Source organism: Apodemus sylvaticus, chromosome X (genome assembly GCF_947179515.1).
Source record: "Apodemus sylvaticus chromosome X, mApoSyl1.1, whole genome shotgun sequence".
Classification (NCBI taxonomy): Eukaryota; Metazoa; Chordata; class Mammalia; order Rodentia; family Muridae; genus Apodemus; species Apodemus sylvaticus.
The window spans coordinates 24,925,121-24,930,894 of record NC_067495.1 but is presented as its reverse complement, the minus strand read 5'-3'; the positions used below and the strand labels follow the sequence as shown (position 1 = coordinate 24,930,894).

The 5,774-nt window shown below is 44.0% G+C and overlaps 1 pseudogene; it reads right to left on the bottom strand.

Moving 5' to 3' along the window:
- Positions 1 to 315: 315 nt before the first annotated feature.
- LOC127674395 (ferritin light chain 1-like) lies at positions 316 to 1,049 on the bottom strand (annotated as a pseudogene).
- Positions 1,050 to 5,774: the final 4,725 nt, after the last annotated feature.

The window sequence follows — 5,774 nt, the reverse complement described above, 5'->3', positions numbered from 1 at the left end:
CCTTGAACTCTGCTGTAATCTTTTTAAGCTTCTGTAGCCCACCGGTAACATATCTATATCACTGATACATTTATCAAGACAATCAATACAGCAAATTGCTGTAAACAAGTCTGATGTTCCTTGTGCATTTATTGTTAGTCAACAAATTCTGATACTGTGGAAAGATACAGATATGCTTAATAAGTTCCTGATAGAGAGAACTTATGACATTTTGTTTGTCTTTTTTTTCTATCTCAAAAAGCTTTATCTTTACTTGGTCCAAGACTTGGGAGAGGCTCCAGAGTGGTTACCAAGTTGCCTAGTGGCTTGAGAGGTTCATTCAGGTGGAGGGCCTGAGGTCCTGCTCAGCTGGTGGAGAGGAGAGGAGGGAGCCCCTTGGAAGACACAGCAGCCTCTTAGTTGTGCTTGAGTGAGGCACTCAAAGAGATATTTGCCCAGAGATGTCCAGGGCACGCCAGTGCTGGTTGTGGCCCTGCCACTGTATGGAGGTTGGTCAGGTGGTTGCCCATCTTCTTGATGAGCTTCACCTTCTTGTCTAGGAAGTGGCTTTCCAAGAAGTCACAGAGATGAGGGTCTGTGCAGGCAGAACTCAGGGCATGCAGATCCAAGAGGGCCTGGTGCAGGGTCTTCTCCAGGGCAAAGGCAGCTTCCATGGCCTCCTGGGGTTTACCCCATTCATCATGAGATGGTGTCTGCACATCTTGCAAGAGTGTATGCCCCGCCCCCCTGCAATCATTCTGCAACTTGAAGAGATGCTCAGAGCCCTCGTGTTTCTCCTAGGCCAATTCCAAGAAGTGGCCTACACCCTCCAAAACCACACCAACCCCATCCAAAAAGAAGCCCAGAGAGAGGTAGATGTAGGAGGCTAGCAGGTACAAGTTGACCAGGTGGTTCATGGCAGCTTCTACTTCGGTGGAATAATTCTGACGAATCTGAGAGGTCATGACTGATCCAGCTTATGGGTCTAACCATGAAGACCGTGCTGGCTGGTCCTAGGAGCGGAAGGCAGTGGAGAGATTGTCCCAGAGGCTGCAACTGGTAAGAATTGTAAGGTGACTGGAAGCTAATAAAGTGGGAGTCTCCGGGTCAGTTCCATACAATCACTAAGTGGGAGATCCCAGGTCTGTTCTGTCCAAACACTGTTGAAGCAAGACACAGATCCACAGGACCTCCAAGGCACTGCTCTCTGTTTGTCTTTTTTATGGGGTTCTTTTTCTCTTGTATTTGTTTTACTTTTTTAAAAAAAAATGGGTGCATGTTCTCAAAAACATGGCTGCCTAAATAACCCAAATCAGAACACCAATAGACATGCTTAGATGCAAAGGGATCTTCACTAGGCTTCACCTTTCAAAAAAGAACTAAATCCAGCTAAAGAATGGTAGGAGGCAAAGGCAGGTGGATTTTTGAGTTCAAGGCCAGCCTGGTCTACATAGTGAGTTCCAGGACAGGCAGGTCTACACAGAGAAACCCTGTCTCGAAAAAACAAACATCAAAAAAGAGTGGTAAGTAGAGAAATAGTCTTCCCCAGGGAGCAGGCCTCTAATTGTCTAACCAACCCCAGTGGCTAGTCTGGAAGTCTTGTACATGGAAGTAACACTGAGGAGGCATGGGAGGAGTAGGAGGAAGAAACAAGAGTGGAGAGGAATAAGGAAATTATATTTTAATTAAAAGTGGGTATGTGTTAATGCTTAAAGCTTACTTCTAAGTTAGCTTAGAAAAGATTTGCTTCTCCATGATAATATTAAACATTTATGTTCTTTAAGGTTTACCATTGCTAACATAGACTAAAAAGTGTAAGTGGTCTTTTGCTACTTTGTGGGTTCTTTCTTCTACCCTTCTCCACCCATTTCTTCCACAAGGTCTCTCCCATAGGCAAGATTGGCCTCAAACTTCCTATCTAGCTAAGGATGACCTTGACTGTCTGATCTTCCTGTTTCTAACTTTCAAGTGCTGGAATTACAGATGTGCACTACTGTGTCTGGCTCATGCTGTGTTGGGGCTCAAACCTGGGGTTTTGTACATACTAGGCAAACACTTTACCCACTAAGCAGCATCCCAAGCCCTTTCCCTTGTTTTATATGGCTTAATTTTGACAAATACTGTTTTCCAAATAAATACTGATATCACACAGAACTTAAATTAAGAGTAAAATTTTAGTCAAATATTATAGACTGAACATTCCAAATTATCTCTGGGCTATCCTCAAACCTACTAAAAAGATAAAAGATGAAGACAAAAATATTAGGATCAAGAGAAATGAAGCGACTCAGCATGAAATACCATGATAGGTCCTGTTTATCTTTTCTCCTTAAACTCCCTCTGCCTGGGTAATCACATTGTCCTTTGTCCTCCTTTGGCCAGTGGAATGTGAGCATACACTGCATGAGGCAATTCTGAAAAGTGTTCATCTGTGGTTTGAACCTTTATAATGCTTGTGTCCTTCCTCACAAGGAACATGCCCTAATAATGTCTGTTCTTATTCCAGAGTGCCAGAATGCAATGATATATCAAGACAAAACCACAAAAGCCTAGCAGAACCACTCTCATGTAACTTAAGCCCAAAATGAATGCTGTTGGGGCTTGGGATGCAGCTCAGTTGGTAGAGTGCTTGCCTGACGTGCACAAGGCCATGAGTTAGATCTTTGATACCACAAGAGCCTGGCATTGTGGCAAACACATGCAATCTCAGCTCTGCAGGAGGAGGGAAAATTCAAGGCCTACCTAGACGCCACAGTGAGCATCCTGGGCAACGTAAGCAGACCATATTTCAAATGGAATTTAAAAAGAGGGAGCTGGGGAACATAACTCAGTGAATTCTTCCCTTAGGGTGGTTCGACTGAGATGTCCCCTTTAAGACTCAGACTTGTTCCCCAGATGGTGATTATTTGGGAATGATTAGGAGATATGGCCTTGACAGATGTAAGTCATTATGGGTAGGGCTTTAAGTTTCAAAAGACTCAACATCATTTTGTGTGTATTCTGCTTCCTGTTGGGGGTTCTAGATATGAGTTCTCAGCTATTGCTCTAGCTGTCTGCCACGAGCTACCTTTCCCTCTGCCACCCTGTACTCTATCTAACCCTTTGGAACTCTGTACATTGGTATTTTGTCACAGCAATCAAAACATAAATAAGGGGCTGGAGAGGTGGCTGAGCAGGTATGAGCACTGGCAGCTCTTGCAGAGGTCCTGGGCTTGATTCCCAGCACCCACATGGCAGCTCACAGGCATGGGCTGCTATGCTTCTAGGGGATTCATTGTCCTCTTCTGGCCTCTGTGAGCACTGCAGGTACATCATGCAGGCATACATGCAGCTAAAATACCCATACACATGAAAACAAATGATAAAACACAATTTTTAAAAGATAAAATGAAAACAAACAAGACAGTGTTCTGAGGGTCCTTTGTCTTCTTGCAATGGTGCCTTAGACCCTTAAAGCAAGTGCTGCTGATGGACACAGTGGAGGCTCCAGGATTTCTGTTGTCCAACTGCAGGATGCACATGGTCTCACTGCTGCTGTCCCCCACTGTTTGGAATGGCCGCACATCACTTACACTCAGGGTAGAGACACTGTCATTGCTGCAAAGTATGTTAAAAAATTTGTAGGAATACTTTTAAAACATGGTTATGAAAGGAGCTACCACACAAAACTAGAAAGAAGAAATCCAGGGATGAGAGTCATATCTATGTTAATCTTAGAAGAATTAATATTCAGCTTTAATTTTATGACCATTAGAACAGCAAACAGAACTGCTCTTTCCCCTAAAGCCATAAACAGCAGGATATCTTTCTGTTTGATGCCTGAAACCAGTAGCCTAATGTGTAAACTGAAAGTGTTTTTATTTAATCTGGAACGTTGCCTCCTTTTTCCTTTTGATACAGTTCTAATCTCTTCTGGGTGAATAATTGCTGTTCGAGTCAGAATAGAGAAACAAATCTTTCCTAAACTAACTCTCATGACTTTGTTTGGAAGTATGTTTTAGGCATTCACATAAAAACCACAAAAATGTGTGCATGCGTGTGTGTGTGTGTGTGTGTGTGTGTGTGTGTGTGTGTGTTGGGTTTCCTTTCATTATCGGCTGCTGAGAAAGTGGGATAGGTGGAGACTGGAAGGCAAGCACTGGAAAGTCTCCACAGTCAACTGAAAGGTTGGGAACGAGAGGCGGGCAGGCAGAAGCTAAGCACATTTGCAGAGGTCAGCCTTCCACAGCAGGCAGGAAGTAGAAAAGTTCACAAGTTCAGTGAAGAGGACATCCAGAACAGACTTCTTGGGGATACATTATCGCCTTCATCAGACACATGGTCTTCTTAATGTATAGCAGCTGCCTTCACAAAGCTCTGGGGGAGTTTCTAACCCCAGTGGAAGGCAGAATTCACAGGGAGTTTGTACCTGCTCTGTGTTTTAGAACCGGAAGGAAAATGGTCTTTCCTGTGTGTTCCCAGTGTGGACAGGGGGTTTGCCTCACTGAGGTTCTCTCTTCACATTGATTTCTCAGTTGGGTCAGTGGCCATTGATGTTTTGTCACTTGTCCTAAGTAAATGTGAAGTCTGTCATTACAGGGGGGCTCGGGGAGGGAAGGCGGCGGTGAGCCGCAGACTTAGCATGAAACCCCAGCCAACAGCTGCAACCAACATTGTAATTTTAAACTGAAGTCCAAGTTCAAGAGATTACCCAGCAACAAAGGAGCCTGCTATTCTTCTAGGGACAGAGTAGTGGCAGCTCCCCCCATTCCCCTCAGGATGTTAAAGCTCAACCTTTCCTTGGGAGAGTCATTTTACTTAAATCTCAAAAGTAGATTTGAATAATTATTGTATTTCATTTATTTACTATGTATATGCAGGTATGTGTGGTGGGGGTGGGTGGGCAGGTCAGTTCTCTCCTTCCACTCTGTGGGTCTTGAGGATAGGATTTAGCTCCTAAGGCATGCTGGCAACTGTTGGTACCTGCTGAGCTACCCCTGATGTCTCAGAGTGGATGTCTTGAAGAGGAAATCTGCAAATACATCAATATGAGCTCATGAGCTAACAGAAAGCACCCTTTTTCTTAACAAAACTTAATAGAATTGCTTTGAATACTGGCATCTGACTTGGTGTCTGCATCAGTTCATTGTCTGTCGTAGCAACAAAATATCTGACAGAGCAACTTAAGAAAGGGTTGAGTTTGAATTCTAGTGTGGATACAGTCCATCATGGACAGAAAGGTACTGCGGCAGGAGCAGGAGGCAGTTGGGCGGGTTGTGTCCACAGTCAGGAAGTCAAAGAATGCTGGGGTCCAGCTCCTTTCTTTTAGCTCAGTTTACTCCAGCCCTTAGGATGATGTGGCCCCAAGTAGGGTGGGTCTTCCCTCGTCAGTTTCCCTAGAAGATCCTTCCCAGACATGCTCAGAGCCTTGTTTCCATGGTAAGTCTATGTTCCATCAAATTAGCAATCAAGATTAACCACCACAATTTCCTTCTTAGAGTTATTACTTAAATCCTTAAGATTTCATAGGTATTCGTTTCTATTTTCTGACATATGTGCTGTTTGGGGACAGGGAATTTTTAACACTGAAAATAACAAGGCCCTTTTCCCACGGCTATATTTTCTCTCCTCTGGGCATTTTCATCTCGAAGGGATATACATTCCATAGGATATCACATCTCTATCAAGCTCCTTCCCAAGCTCCACCCACCATCCCAAGGTCCCTCTACTCTACTTTTGTTTCTAACCTGTGTGCAGAAAGGGGCCATAGCAGCTCACTTTGGTGTCTTCCTTAGAAATCTAGAAACAGGGCTGGC